This window comes from Mustela nigripes, chromosome 1 (assembly GCF_022355385.1).
Source record: "Mustela nigripes isolate SB6536 chromosome 1, MUSNIG.SB6536, whole genome shotgun sequence".
NCBI lineage: Eukaryota > Metazoa > Chordata > Mammalia > Carnivora > Mustelidae > Mustela > Mustela nigripes.
In genome coordinates this window covers 121,924,544-121,941,736 of record NC_081557.1, presented here as the reverse complement: position 1 = coordinate 121,941,736, position 17,193 = coordinate 121,924,544, and the positions used below count along the sequence as shown (strand labels likewise).

The window sequence follows — 17,193 nt, the reverse complement described above, 5'->3', positions numbered from 1 at the left end:
AGAGGGAGAGAGAGAGGGAGGAAACACAAGCAGACTCCATGCTGAAGGCAAAGCCCACTGCAGGTCTCAATCTCATGAACTTGACATCAGACTTGAGCTGAAACCAGGATTTGGATGCTTAACTGACTGGACCATCCAGGTGCCTCATCAATACACCTCTTTTATTTTAATTTTTTAAAAGATTTTCTTTATTTATTTGACAGAGAGAGAGAGAACATGAGAGAACACAAACAGAGGGAGAAGGAGAAGTGGGCTTCCCACTGAGCAAGGAGCCTGATGTGGAACTCGACCCCAGGACCCTGGGATCATGACCTGAGCCAAAGGAAGATGCTTAATTTGCTGAGCCACCCAGGCGACCCGCATCAATACACTTTTAAAGGACACATAAGTCAAAGGAGAAATCTCAAGAGAAATTTAAAAATATTTTGAACTAAATTAGTAGGATGCAGCAGAGCAGTGCTTCGAGGGAACTGAATGCCTGGTGCTAGGAAAGAGAAAGTATCTAACACTAACAAGCTAAGTTTCTACCTTAGAAACTTTCTTTCTTTCTTCCTTTCTTTCCTAAAATTAAGTACAATAGAAGAGAAAATTAAGTACAAAGCAAACAAACAAACAAAACAACACAGTAAGAATTGGAGCAGAAATCAATTAAATTTAAAACAGGAAATCAATGGAGAAAGGCATTGAAACCAAAAGCCAATTCTTTGAAAAGATTAATAAAATTGATAAGCCTTTAGTCAAGCTAACTAAGAAAAAAAAGAGAGAAAGAGAAAGAACACACTACTAATTACTAATCTCAGGAACAAAAGAGAAGATATCACCACAGCTTCTATGAAAATTAAAAGAATAATACAGACATAGTATGAATAGTTCTATGCCCACAAATTTGGTAACATAGAAGAAATGGACCAATTCTTTGAAAAACACAACCTGACCTGTCTAGGTCTCACGCTCTCACACACAAGAAGAAATAGGCTTGTATCTTTTAAATTAATCTTACCAAGGGGTGCCTGAATGGCTCAGTGGGTTAAGCCTCTGCCTTTGGTTCAGGTCATGATCTCAGGGTCATGGGATTGAGCTCCACATCCAGCTCTTTGTTTAGCAGGGAGCCTGGTTCCCCCCCACCTCTCTCTGCCTGCCTCTCTGCCTACTTGTGATCTCTCTCTCTCTCTCTGTGTCAAATAAATAAATAAAATCTTTAAAAAATATAAATTAATCTTACCAAGAATTACTAATTTTGCTGGGGTGTCTGGGTGGCTTAGTTGGTTAAGCATCCTACTCTTGATTTGGGCTCCAGTTGTGATCTCAGGGTTGTGATTGAGCCCTGTGTCAGGCTCTGTGTTGAGCATGGAGCCTACCCCACCCACACCTGCTCACACACTCTCACTGTCTTGGAAGAGAGAAAGAGAGAAAGAGAAAGAAAGAAAGAGAAAGAAAGAAAGAAAGAATTACTAATCTTCTAAAACAAAAAGCACCAGCCCCAGATGCATTCCCTGGTGAATTCTACCAAACATTGAAAGAAGAAATTTACACCAAATTCTTTGCAATCTCTTTCAGAAGATAGAAACAGAGGAAATAATTCCTACCTCCATTTTATGAAGTCACTATTACCCTAATACCAAGATGGAACAAAGACATTGCAAAAACATAGAACACTATTAACCCATATTGCTCATGAACATAGCTAAGTATATTCTCAACAAAAATATTTGCAAATAGAATCCAGCAATGTAAAAAAAAAAAAAAAAAAAGAACTATACACCTGACCAAGTGGTATTTATCCAAGATATGCAAGGATGCCCCAACATTAAAAAATCAATTATTATCGTCCATCCCATTAACCAACTAAAGAAGAAAAATCACATGATGATATCAATAGATGCAGGTAAAGTATTTGACAAAATTCTACTAACATTCTTGATGAAAATTGCAGTAAACTAGGAGTAGGGAGGAGTTCCTCAACTTTTTAAAGAATATAAACAAAGACCCAAGTGAGGACAGCTCCTGCTGGGTCTGAGAGTCACCAGCTCTCCCACTCTTTAAAACCATTGCTATGGACTAGCCCCTACTCCATGGTAATCATGTGCAACCAAAAGGCCCTGATAAAAAATGCCCTGATAAAATGCCCTGATAAAAAATGAAGCATGTTGGAGGAGATGCAACAGGAGTGGGTAGAATGTACAACTCAGGCACTGGAGAAATATAACATAGAGAGGGACACTGTGGCCTATAGGAAAAAGGAGTTTGACAAAGAATACAACCCCACCTGGGACTGCCTCATGGCGAGAAACTTCAGTAGTTATGTGACAAATGAAACCAAATGCTTCAACTACTTCTATCTGGGCCAAGTGGCTATTCTTCTGTTCAAGTCTGATTAAAACCATGAACTGTGTCACCCACCCAGCGATCCACCCAAAGACAAGGACTGCAGTCTAAATTTCAAATACTGAAATCTTCCATCTTGCCTAAGGGAACACCTTGATCTTTGAACCTTTATTGTGTTGTTTTGTATGAGACGTTCTCCGTATGAATTTGTTGTGATGATAAAACAGCAAAATAGCTTACCTTTGTATTTATTTTATTTTTTAAAAAAAGATTTTATTTATTTGACAGACAGAGATCACAAGTAGGCAGAGAAGCAGGCAGAGAGAGAGAAAAGGAATCAGGCTCTCTGCTGAGCAGAGAGCCCAATGCAGGGCTGGATCCCAGGACCCTGGGATCACAACCTGAGCCGAAGGCAGAGGCTTTAACCCACTGAGCCACACACACGCCCCTATTTTCTATTCCATACTTCTCTTCCTATGTTTATGCTACTCAAAATCCATTCCTTTCAAAAAATAATAAATATGCTGGAGAAAAAAAAAAGAATATATTACAGAACCCTATAGCTAACATCATACTTAGTATTGAGAAATTTTAAGTTTTCCACTAAGATTATGTACAAGACAAGAATGTCCATTCCTAATGCTCTTTTTCCAATATTGTACTGGAAGACCTTGTTAATGCAAAATGCAAAAAAAGGAAATAAAATAAATACCATGAAGGAATATGTATAATTGCCTTTTTTTTTTCATACATGACATGATTGTCTATGTAGAAAGCCCAAAAGAACCAATAAAGATTCTGAGAACTAATAAGAGATTATAGCAAGCTTTTAGAATATAAGGTGAATATATAGAAGTCAATTGCTTTCTAAGATACCAGCAATGAACAACTGGCATTTAAAATTAAAAACACATTACCATTTACATTAGCCCCTCCAAAAGTAAATACTTAAGTTTAAATCTAACAAAATATGTATAAACTCCATATAAGGAAAACTATGAAACTCTGTGATTAAAATCAAAGAACTAAATAAATGGAGAGATATTCCATATTCATGTACAGGAAGACCTAATATTTATTAAAATGTCAGTTCTTTACAACTTGATCTATAGATTTAGAGCAATCTCAATCAAAATCTCAGCCAGTGGGCACCTGGATGGCTCAGAGGATTAAAGCCTCTGCCTTCGGCTCAGGTCATGATCCAGGGTTCTGGGATCAAGCCCCACATTGGGCTCTCTGCTCTGCAGGGAGCCTGCTTCCCTTCCTCTCTCTCTGCCTGCCTCTCTGCCTGCTTGTGATCTCTGTCTGTCAAATAAATAAATAAAATCTTCTTAAAAAACATCTCAGCCAGTTATTTTGTGAGTATGAAAAACTGATTCTAACACTTGATGAGCTGGATTTCATAAAAATAAACATTTCTGCTCTATGAAAGAGAGATCAAGAAAATGAAAAGAAAAACCACAGAATGGGAGAAAATATTTGCAAAAGATGCTCTTGATGAAATATCCAAAATGTGTGAAGAGGTCTTAAAACTCAACAATATAGGACACCAACAACCAATTAAAAAATGGGCCAGGGGCATCTGGATGGTTCAGTCAGTTATGAAATCAACTCTTGATTTCATCTCGGGTCATGATCTCAGAGTGGTGAATTCAAGCCCTGCATTGGGCTCCACACTCAGTGAGGAGTTGGAGCCTGCTTGAGATTCTCTCCCTCTCTCTTTGCCCCTCCCCCTGCTTGTGTGGACTCTGTCTCTAAAATAAATAAAGAAATCTTAAGTAAAATAAAAAATGGGCCGAAGATCTTAATAAACACCTCTCCAAAAAAGATATATGGATGTAAAACAAACATTGGAAAGTTGTCAACATCATACATCATTAAGGAATTGCAAATTAAAACAATAATAAAATACCACTGTACATGTATTTGATGAATAAGAATGGAAACACTGACAACATTAAATGCTGTGGTGGATATGGAGTGATAGGAACACTCATTCATTGATAGTAAGAATGCAAAATGGTATAGCTACTTAAGAAGATAGTTTGGCAGTTTCTCATAAAACTAAATATACTCTTACCACATGATATAACAATTTCACTCCTTGATATTTGCCCAAATGAGTTAAAAACTTATATCCACACAGGGGCATCTGGGTGGCTCAGTTGGTTAAGAGTCCTACTCTTGGTTTCAGCTCGGGTCATAATCTCGGGGTCTTGAGATAGAGCCCTGAGTCGGGTTCCATGCTCATCAAGGAGTTTGCTTGAGATTTCTTCCTCTTTGTCTCCCTCTGCTCCTTCCCCTTCTGTGCCCCTCACTCTGCCCATCCCCACTTCCCTCTGTGTCTCTCTCAAATAAATAAATAAATAAATAATAACATATCCATACATACACAGAAAAACTACATACAAATGTTTATAATAGCTTTATTCATAATTGCCAAAACTTGGAAGCAACTAAGATGTCCTTCAGTGGGTGAATGGATAAAGAAACTCTGGTACATCCAGACAATGGAATATTATTCAGTACTAAAAAGAAATTGGCTACCAAGCCATGGAAAGCCATGGAGGGTCCTTAAATACATATTAATAAGTGACAGAAGCTAATCTGAAAAGACTACATACTACATGATTCCAGCTACAAGGCAAAATTATGGAGAGTAAAAAGAAATCAGTAATTGGCAGGAATAGGAGGAATAACAAAGTAAATAGCAGTTTTATGACAGTGAAAATACTTTGTATGGCATTATGATAATATTTAAATGTCACTACATATTTGTCCAAATCCATAGAATGTACAACACCAAGAGTAAACCACAAAATAAACTATGGTGTTTGGGTTATTATGATGTCTCAGTGTAGGTCTGTCAATTATAACAAATGTGCCCCATAGTGAGAAATATTGATAATGGGGGCTGTGCGTATCTGGGAGTGGGGAGTGTATACGAAATCTCTGTGCTCCCTCTCAATTTTGTGGTGAACCTTAAACTACAGCAAAAAAATTAAGTCTTAAAAAATTATATATAAATCAAGATGGATTTCTAACAAAAGAGTTCAACTAACCCAATGAAAGGTAAAAAAGACACAAAGGAATGAGCACCAGAGAAAATATATAAGATAATGGCAGACTTAAGCATTGATGTTTTAATAATTATCTTAAAAGTAAATAGTTTAATTACCAAAATATGAATACTGTTACAAAAAATTAAAATAATTACCCAATTATATGCTATTAAAAAAACTCAGTTAAAATTCCATGACATAGTTCAGTTAAAAGGAAAATGATAGAAAAAGATAAATGACACAAACAATAATTTAAAATAAAAATGAGTAATAATATTACAATATTTAGAATAATAGGTGGGAGTGGCTATATCAATATGTGATAAAGCAAACATCAGAATAAAGGAAATTACTGGAAGTAGAGAGTACTAGAATTTCATAATGGAAAAAAATATAATCCACCAGGAAGACATAATAATCCTAAATGGGTAAGTACCAGAAAACAGGGATTCAAAATATTGAAACAAAACCTGAAGGAGGTGACAGAAAAAGAAAAAAAATCCTCAATTACAGTTAAAAACTTCAGTGCTCTCTTTCAGCTACTAATAATAGTATTGGACAAAAAAATCAACAAGAATATAGAAATTTCAATGACACAGTCAGCCAACAGACTCTAATTGGCATATAGAACACTCCATCCAATAACAGAAGATGCATTCTTCTCAGGTTCACATGAAACATTTACCAAGATAAATCGTACCTGTTTGGACAAACAACAAATTTAAAAGAACTGAAATCATACAAAACATGTTCTTTGACCACGATGAAATCAAACTAGAATCAGTAATAGAAAGACAAAAGAAGCATATCTGAACACATGGAAATGAAACAATACACTTCTAAGTAATCTACAGGTAAAAATAGATACCTCAAAGGAAATAAAAATTACATATAAATAAATAAAAATGCAAAGACAACACATCAAAATATGTGAGATCCAGATATCACAGTGCTAAGAGGGAAGTTCATAGCACAGAAGCTTAAATTAAGAAATAGTAAAAAAAAAAATCTCAAGCCAATCTCTCAAATTCCTACCTCCAGACACTAGAAACAGAAAAGCAATATGAACCCAAAGCAAGCAGTTAGAAGGAAATAAAGATAAGAGCTAATAAGTGAAATTGAAAATAGGAAAATAATAGGGGGAAAAAAACTGGTTCCTCAAAAAAAATGATTAAAATTGATAAATTACTAGCAAGTTTAACAAATATTTAAAAAGAGAAGATATAAATGACCAATATTTTAAAAAATCTTTTTTAAAAAGAAGATTATCCTATAGATCTTGCAGACATCAAAGAGCTAATAAAGAATATTACAAATCATTTTCATACTCATAAATTTGACAACTGAATCAAAATGAGCCAACTCCTCAAAAATCACACTTCTAAAATGCAACTAATGTAATATAGGTAATGTGAATAACTATAAACATTAAATAAACTGAATTTGTAATTAACTCCCTCCTAAATCTCCTGGACCTCACGATTTTAGTAGAGAATTCCATGAAATACTTAAGAAGAATTAACATCAGTTTTACACATCTTCCATGAAATAGAAAAAGGAAGGAATACTTTTCAACTCATTGTATGAGGTCAATATTATCCCAATACCAAAAAGACAAAGACAGTAGAGAGGGCAAAACTACAGACCAAAATCTCTCATAATTTAAGTTGCAAGAAACTTCAACAAAATATTAGCAAATAGAATACAACACTATATAAAAAGAATCATATGCCATGATCCAGTGGTATTTATTCTAAGATGCAAGATTGGCTCAACATTCAAAACAATTAATGTAATACACGAAATCACATTTTTAAGGAAAAAAAATATATGATCATATCAGTTGATGCAGAAAAAGTGTTTGCCAAATCCAACACCCATTTATGCAAAACAAAACAAAACAAAAATCCCAGCAAACAAGATGAAAGCAGAGGGGAAGAACTATCTCAACTGGATAAAGAGCATTTACAAAACCACAGATAACATTATACTTAATTGTGAAAGATGAATACTTTCCCCCTAAGATCAGGAACAAGGCAAGGATGTCTCATCACTCCTATTTAACATATATTGGAAGATTTAGTCACTGCAATAATGACAGAAGAAAAGAAATATAGTATACAATTGGAAAGAAAGAAATAAAACCATCTCTATTTGCAGATGGTATGAAAATCCCAAGGAATCTACAAAATAAATAATAATAATAATAATAATGCACTCAACAATGTTTCAGAAAGAAGGTGAACTGACATAAGTCAATCTCATTTCTAATACTTAAATATAAAGATACCAAAATTAAAAGTACAATACCATTTACAGTGACTCCAAAGTACATGAAGAAATTAAGTATAAACTTAAAACATGTACAGGATCTGTATGCTAAAAATAACAAAATACTAATGAAAGAAATCAAAGAGGATCTAAAAAAAAAAAATGGAAAGGAGTCTTGAGTTCAAGACTCAACATAAAGATGTCAATCACCACCAAATTGTCTTTCCATTTAATGCCATTTCTATCAAAATCCCAGCAAGTTTTTTTGTGGCTATTGACAAGTTTATTCTAAAAATTATATAGAAATGTGCAGGCCCTAGAATAGCTAAAATGATCTTGACAAAAAAAAATATGAAGTATAGGAATAACTGTCCCCCAAATTAAGGTATATTGTATAGCCATGGTTTTCAGGACATTGTGGTATTGGTGGAGGAATAGATACATACATCAATGGAATAGAAGAGAGAATCCAGACCCACACAAATATGCTCACCTAATTTTTGACATCAATTCAAAGCAATTTAATGGAGAAGGGACAGTCTTTCAACAAGGGATGTTGGAGCAATTGGACATCTAAAGCAAACAATATGAACCTCTTTGTCACAGTAGATTGAGGGCAAAACACAAAATGTGAAACTATTCAATTCTTAGGGGAAAAGAAGAGAATTGTCAAGATCTAAGATGAAGTAAAAAGCCCTTAAACTTAACACAAAAAGCACAGTCCATTAGAGAAAAAATGATAAATTTGACTTCATCAAAATTAAAAACTTTTGCTATGCAAAAGACCTTGTGAAGAAGATGAAAACACAAGCTCCATCTTTGGAGTAAATATTTGCAAACTACATATTTGACAAAGGAGTAGTATCCTAAATATATAAAGAACTCTCAAAATCAACATTTTTTAAAAGTCCAGTTAGACAATGGCAAAACTCATGAACACTGAAAAGGATATACAAAAGAAAAGACATCCAACATCCCTAGGCATCAAGGAAATGCAAATCAAGACTGCAAAGCAGTTTCACTACACACCTATCAGAATGGCAAAAATAGGAAATGTTGAAAACAACAGCTGCTGGTAAGAATATGAAAAAGCTGGAGGACTCACACATTGCTGGTGGAAATGTAAAATTGTACAGCCACTCTGAAAAGAAGTTTGGCAGTTTCTTACAAGACTAAAAATGCAATGACCACATAGCCTAGTGATGGCAGTCTTCAGCATTTATTCCAGAGAAATAAAAAATTATGTTTACCTAATAACCCATACACAAACATCCATAGCAGTTTATTCATAATGGTCCAAAACTGGAATCAGCCCAGATGTCCTTTTACAGGTAATCAGTATACCATGATACATCCAATGCCATGGAATGCTACTCAGCAATAAAAAGAATGAACTATTGATACACACAACACAACAGTTTAGAAAATCTCTGGTGAATTTTGCTAGGGGAGAAATATCAATCCAAAAAGTTTACTACTGTATGATTCAAGTTATATAACACTTTTGAAATGACATAATTTCATAAATGGAAACAGACTAGTGGTTTTCAGATATATGGAAATGCGGGCATAGGGCAGGGGGGTGGCGGGACGGAAGTGGCTTTGCTATAAATGTAACATGAGGGATCTTCGTGATGATGGTTTAATATTTTAACTGTGGTTACGGACACCCAAACATAAATGATGATAAAGTTGTATAGAACACATACACATGCACAAATGAGTACAAGTAATTAACTGAGGAAATCTGAATAAGACCAGCAAATTACGTATCAGTCAATATCCTGCTTGTGATATGACACTATCGTTCTGCTAATGTTATCATTGTGGGGAATTCCGTAAAGAGCATGTGGGATCTCCGCATTATTTCTTTTTTTTTTTTTTTTTTTTATTTATTTGAGAGAGAGACAGTGAGAGAGAACATGAGCGAGGAGAAGGTCAGAGAGAGAAGCAGACCCCCCGTGGAGCTGGGAGACCGATGCGGGACTCGATCCCGGGACTCCGGGATCATGACCTGAGCCGAAGGCAGTCGTCCAACCAACTGAGCCACCCAGGCGTCCCTCCGCATTATTTCTTAAACTTCAAGTGACTCTGTAATTATATCGAAAAAAAATTCAATGAAAAATAAAAGCACTCAGTAAAAAAAAAAAAAAAAATGGTAGATATTCTGGGAAGATATAAAGAAAACTGCAAATGTCTGCTTTTAGCTAACTTAAGTCTTTGAAAGACATTTAAGTCTTATGAAATGAATTTAAACCAATTCAACATTTAATGAGCTAAGTATTGCAGAAGCCAGAAATGGGTATGAATTTTGCCTTCAAGAACTCTTCTCTACCAATGCTTCTATCTTTACATCTCTATCTTTTCTCACTAAACTTTTTCAAATAGCTTTCTGCTCTTGGGTTGTATGCCTTTGTGTGCACAGAGCTCTTCTCAGTTCCAATGGACTCTGTCCTCACCCTTCTTCTGAAAAGTCTGTGGAAGACATGATCACAGTGACTTTCTAATTGCCAAATCTGAAGGTACAACAAACAATGTTATGTGAAAAAGCCTGGAATAAGTTTCATCAATTATAACAAATGTACCACTTTGTTGGGACATGTTGCTAATGGAAGAGATTGTGCATGTGTATGACAGGGAATATATGGGAACTCTCTGCACCTCCCTTTTAATTTTGCTGTGAACCTAAAACTGCTGTTAAAAAAAAAAAGAAAGAAGAAAAAGAAGAAGAAGAAGAAAGAAGTCTTTTTAAAAACAAAGAAAACATAATATATAACAACAGCAACAAAAATCCTGGAATATTTATGAAAATATTTTTCTGAAGACAACACGGACAATTTTTATATATCCTAATTTTTGCTTTTTCCTAAGTTTTACATTAAGCAGAAAAGGAGGAGGGAGTAGAGAGGAAGAGAAAGAGAACGAGAAAAATTATCCATAATATATGTGTGCATAAGCATTTCAAACGCAAATAAGTCACAATATCTTTATATTTCCAAAATGAAATCATGCAACAAATGTGTTTGGGTATTCAGAATATCATGACAATCCTTCCCTTTTTAAATATTTTCATCAGTGTCACTTGTAAAAACTGTCTAATTCCTCCATTTAGCTTACCATAGTGAAATCAACCAGCCCTCATTGATTTTATTTTTATGTTTTTAACATTGTTAAAAACAACGTTTTTAACATTGTTTAGCATTGAGGTTGTTTATGATACGATGTTTATGACAATAAATATCTTCATAGCTAAATCTTTGGTACATTGGCAGTGATTTCCTGAGGATATATACATTTTTAAAATTTATTTTCAGGGTTTTTAAAAAAGATTTTATCTATGTATTTGAGAGAAAGCCAGCAGGAGCTGAGGGAGGGGCAGAAGGAGATGGAGAAGCAGACTCCCCGCTGAGCAGGGAGCCTGATGCCAGCTGGATCCAAGGACCCTGAGATCATGACCTGAGCCAATGGCAGAGACTTAACCATCTGAGCCACGCAGGCACCACTATTTTCTGTTTTTACTAAAAGTTGACAAACAGCCAATTTATCCACCACTTTGCCAACTTTGGAGATTATAACTAGAGGGGGAAAATATCTTTGCTAATTTATAGGCAAAAAAGATTTGTCACTGTGGTTGTAATTTGCATTCTTTTGTTTATGAGATAAAACTGATTTTTTTAAAAAATCTTTTTTAGACCAACAGACCTGATGGGTACTCTGTCCTTTCCTATAGCTTTCCAAGGGCTGATTTTATACCAAAACTATTCAACTTCCTCATATATATTGCAGACATTTTCTCCCACTTTGCCCTTTTAACCCTGTTTATTATGGGTTTTGACATTCAGGCATTTTAACAAAATGTGTTGTCAAAACGAAGTAACAGATGTTATAGCTAGTGAAACTATGGGTCATTTGTTTTTTTCCTTTTCTCATTTTTCTACAAAGAATACACTTTTTTGGTGTATATTGAAAAAGAAATCAGTCACAATGAGAATATTACATACAGAAAATTAAATGCTAATAAAACTGTATCAGCAGAAATTGTAGCTTTTGGTGGTTTTCTTATTACACGTGAACTAATGAGGGTAGGTAAACTGGACATTCAACCTCAGATACCAAAAAAAATGAAACAAGACCCTAGCCAGCAAAAAGAAAATTCTAATTATAATGAATTTAAAGGGAAAATACAGTAAAGTTGACTTAAAATGGTTATCAAATCTGGTTCTTGTGAAATTTCACCAAGAAAACAGAGTAAATAACAATAGAAATAATAATGAGAATAAATAAGTTATGAGGATGAAAAAGTACAGCATAAGGAATATACAATAATATTGTAATAACTTTGTATGGTGACAGATGGTGGCTAAATTTATGATGGTGAGCATTGTGTAACATGCAGAATTGTCAAATTCCTATGTTATACACCTGAAATTAATATAACTTTGTATGTCAACTATACCTCAATAAAAATAAATTAAATATTAAAAATGAAACCATAAAAAATGAAAAAAATCACAAGGGTAAGGACATATAAAAACGATTTTCTAAACTATAAGATAATTCTCCACAAAACTCCTTATTTAAATATTTGAAATTAAAGTTGAAATGAGCAGTCTTCTTGGAAAATACAAATGCCCCACGTTGAATACAAATTCATGCCTTAAAATCTTAAATAAGACATTCATCAGACAATAAAGAGGAAGAGTTTTATCAGAGGATGACTTCCTACAGAAGCGTCGAGTCCAGACAGTTTCATAGACAATGTTTCTCAAGTCATCGAGAAACAGACAATCCTTATTTGAAGTGTTTAAGAGCATAGACAAAGGCAAAGATTATTTTTAAATTACTTTCAATCACACTTATGAATGTAAGTGCAAAAATATTAAATCAAACATTAACAAGTTAAATGCTGGATCCACTAAAATAAAGAACTCCCCAGATTAATGCCAGAAAGGTTTAAACTAGGAATTCAAGGAGAATTCAAGATTGAGAGATAGGTTGACAGATATGATTATGTTAACATGACAACATAAATCACACAGTCATTTTCAGAGATGCAAATGCAGAACGTAATAAAAGTCAATATCTAGTGGAGGAGATCAAGAAGAAATACTTTCAGGAAAGCATGGAAAGAAACTGACAAAACAGGATGAAAGATCTGCCTGAAACTAACAGCAACACTAAACTGAAAGGTGAAATAATAATCACATTATAATCAAATAGAGAAACAAAGGTAGAGATGCCTACACGTGCAGTTTGACTTATTATTGCTCTGAAAGGACTAGCCAAGACAAAGGTATTGAAAAAGAGCAGTTAGTATCAGAAAAAAGGAGACAACAGGAAAACCTAAGAGAAGTGACTGGAAAACAATGGCTCCTCACTGGAGTACTGATTGCTTGGGTAAGCACGTTATGAGAGGTGTTGTGGACGAAAGCATACTGCAATACCAGGAAGGTATTTTGCGCATAATAGACTGAAATGTAAAGTTTATAGGGAGGGACAAAAGACCCAGAAGAACAAAGTCACAAGACTGACACTGACTTCAAGACAATAATCAGGACAGTGTGGGGCTGATGCAAGAAGAGACAAGTAGATCAATGAAGCAGAATAAAGAGCCCAGAAATAAACCCATATGAAGACAGTCAACTGATCTTTGACAAAAGAGTAAGCACAATTTGGTGGAGAAAGGGCAGCGATTCCAACAAAAAGTGCTAGAACAACAGGATATCCACATTAGTGGATTAGCATTAGTGTGGACACAGAGCGTGTCTACACTTCCATAAACATTAACTTGAAATGGATTATAAACCTAACTTTAAAATTCAAACCTGTAAACTTCTAGAAGATAATGCAAGAGAGAGTCTAGGTGACTTAGGGTTTGACAATGAGTTTTTGGATAAACATGGTAAATTTGAGGACTTGGGAGTAATTAAGGAAGAGACAGAGCCATAAGGAGTAATAACATACAAGAAGTCATTCATAGACTGCATTAGAGAGGAAGTCCTTTCCAAAAGGGACTTTCCAGAGCCAGTGACACATGTCATCACCAGAAAAGGAATGAGGCCAAGGACCTCCTAGGAAAAAAAGGGACATCAGAGAAGGGGCTTCTTATCCGCGTGATGTCACTCAGCAGCACAGTGGGAAGTCTCTGGGTCAGAGATCTCTGAAGGGCAGCAGCAGTGTTTAGTCTTTTATAGCTACATGGTTTGTCTTGTTTATGATTACTAGATGTTAGATGAAGTTTCACAGGGTATGCAAAATAGGTAGGCTCTGAATGGCTAGCAATGTTTATTTGGATTGTGTTTAAAATGATTTCATGTGTAAGAGTTTGTGTTTTGTGCCCATGGGCTTTGAGCTGATAGTCTCAGCCTGTTGTGAATCAGAAACATCCTGGGTCCATTTTAAGCCAGCATGACTATCAGGCTCATTTATACAACATCAGTGAAAGAAAACATTGATAACTTGGACTTCATTAAAATTAGAGACCCTTCCTTTCAAAAGACAATTTTAAGAGAATGGAAAGACAAAACACTGCCTGGGAGAGAATATTTGCAAGACATTTATCTGATAAAGGATTTGTGTCCAAAATAAATTTAAGAAACATAAAACTCAACAACCAATCAGTTGAAAATGGCAAGAGATCTGAGCAGATACATCACTAAGTACACGTGATGTAATGAACACTGAGTGTTATATGCAACTGATGAATCAGTAAGTTCTACCTCCAAAATTAAAAAAAAAAAAAAAAAGAATACATAGAGATGGTAAATAAGCATTTGAAAACGCATTCCACATCATATGTCATCATCTGTCATTAGAGAATTACAAATTAAATCAATAGTGAGATACCACAGCACGTATATTAGAATGGCTAAGATCTAAAAAATGGACAGCCCTCAGTGGTTTGGTGGATGTGGTGTCTCACTGCTGGTGAGAATGCAAAATGATACAGTCCCTTTGGAAGACAGTTTGAGAGTTTTTTACAAAACCAAACATACTCTTACCATCCAAACCAGTAATTGTACTTCTTGGTATATCACCAAATGAGTTGAAAAGATGTCCACATGAAAATGTGTGCACAAATGTTTTTTAGCAGCTTTGTTCATAACTGCCAAAACTTGGAAGCAACCATGATGTCCTTCAATGACTGAATGGATAAACAAATTGTGATATATCCATACAATTCAATATTACTTGCACTGGAAATAAATGAGCTACCAAGTCACGGGAAGACATGGGGGATCCCTAAGTGCGTATGTCTTAGTGAAAGTAGCCAGTCTGAAAGAACTACCTAGTGTATGATTCCAGCTGTGTGGCATTCTGGATAACCAGAACTATAGAGACAATGAAAACATCAGTGATTGCCCATACTCCTATTTGTAGTCCAAGAGTTTGCTAGTTTTAACTAGTAGATATTAATTTTCCTTCCTTCATCATGGGCAAAAATTGAAACATGGAGAGTTCCCAGAGTTCTGAGATTGCCTTTCTTTAGTTCAGACACAGTTGCTCTATATACAATTAGAAATTCCCCAAAGATTGTGGCATGTTTCTAAGACTAGCACTAATACTTATAAATTCTGCCCACTGTTCCTAATTTATGCCATACTTCCCTCATGTTTCCTAGAATAGCAATAATTTTAAGCTACCATCTGAAAAATCCATAGCCTCCATGCAGAACAGGCTAATTCTTTTTTTAAGATCTTAATTTATTTATTTGAGAGAGATAAAGGGGTGGGGAAAGAGTAGAGGAAAGAGGACAAGCAGGCTCCCTGCTGAGCACAGAGCGGACACAGGGCTCTCCATCCCAGGACTCTGAGCCAAAATCAAGAGTTGGATTCTTAACTGACTGAGCCACCCAGGCGCCCCAGGACATGCTGATTCTTACAAGCTTTATTCTGTTCTTAATAATGTAGCTTAACATTGGAAAGGGTATGTGCTACGGTGAGTGCTGTGAATTGTGTAAGACTGATAATTCACAGACCTGTATCCTGAAACAAATAATACATTATATGTTAATTTAAAAAAAATACTGTAGCTTGAGATACATTCTAGCTCCAAGGGACTCATACACTTTATGGGCTTTTATTTGGAATCCTTCTCATCCACCTGCTGGGTTGCAAATGTATGGGAGACATGTCTCTACTTTTACCTACCCATCACACGCAAATTCATGGCCAAAGAAATTCCAGTCATGCCAACTGACTCAAGTCCCCTTACTTCCAGTGTGAAGGATCTTCTCCTAAAAGACTAACCTCTGGCATGATGTATGCCTCAAAATTCAACTAAGACCTTGTTCCTTACACTCAGTCAGTAGTCTGGGTCCTCACAGGTCAGGGTTTAACACTAAGGACTGTGGATGTTCAGCCCCACAGCTGCTATTTCCAGAGGAAAGCATTTAGAAGATTTCACATGCTGATGGAATACAGAGAAGAGCTAACATTGTTAGATGTTCAGACTATCGTATTTTCTTGATGGGTGAGATTTTTCAATTGGGACCATACTGTCGAGACGAGAAAGCTTATGAGAGAGGAGTGTAGGACAAAAGAAATTGATTCTCGCTGTGAAAAAATGATTGAGCTCATTGCATTGGTAATTTTTTAGTGAAAGTGAAAAAGATTCCGTACAGAGACATTGCAAAGAGTGTGGGCTCGCCTCAATATGGATTCCCTTGCAGGCCCTACTCTTTAAGAAGCATTCACATCAACTCCTCAGCCTCAGTTTTCTTCTCTAATAAATAGAAATATCAACATTACTTCAAAAGATTAAGTTCTCCATATTGTTCACAGAACACACCATACATATCTTTCATTTAACACACTGTACTTTAATTGTCTATTTTTTTTACTTTTTTTAAAAGATTTTATTTATTTATTTGACAGACAGATCAGAAATAGACAGAGAGGCAGGCAGAGAGAGAGGGGGAAGCAGGCTCCCCGCTGAGCAGAGAGCCTGATGCAGGGCTCGATCCCAGAACCCTGAGATCATGACTTGAGCTGAAGGCAGAGGCTTCACCCCCTGAGCTACCCAGGTGCCCCTAATTGTCTGTTTATATACTTAGCTCCAGTGCCTGGTGTGAAATTCAGCAGATCATAGATCCTTAGTACATATTAGCAGACTTAAAAAGAACCGCTAGCATATGTAAGTGAAAGTCTGCTGGAAACTTCAAGCTCCCAGAGAAAGAAAGCTGTATTATTTTCTTCTCTTCACTGAAATTACAGTAGCACTGCATTCCAAATGCAGTAACCTTGTGATTTATATTGCAGATGGCTTATCTTCGAAGACATGAATTTTTTTCTCTCTTAATGGAAATTACAATCTGTATTTCAGAGCACTTCACATTCCACCATTCAGTGCCAGGAGAAAGCTGTACGGGTAAGGTCAGTTCTAAGATGTGCAATAAAGTGAATTTAAGGTGCTATATAAATCTGTATTTCAAAGGGTAATTATTCCAGAGAACTTGGATCCGACTGGGTCAGAAGAGGGAACAAGCCTCCATCCTGTAAAGCCAGAGCCACCTTGATTTCCAAGCCTTTAGGTC

The 17,193-nt window shown here is 35.5% G+C and overlaps 1 pseudogene; it reads left to right on the top strand.

Moving 5' to 3' along the window:
• Nucleotides 1-2,081: 2,081 nt before the first annotated feature.
• Nucleotides 2,082-2,378, top strand: LOC132024094 (dynein light chain 1, cytoplasmic-like; annotated as a pseudogene).
• The last annotated feature ends 14,815 nt before the right edge of the window (nucleotides 2,379-17,193 follow it).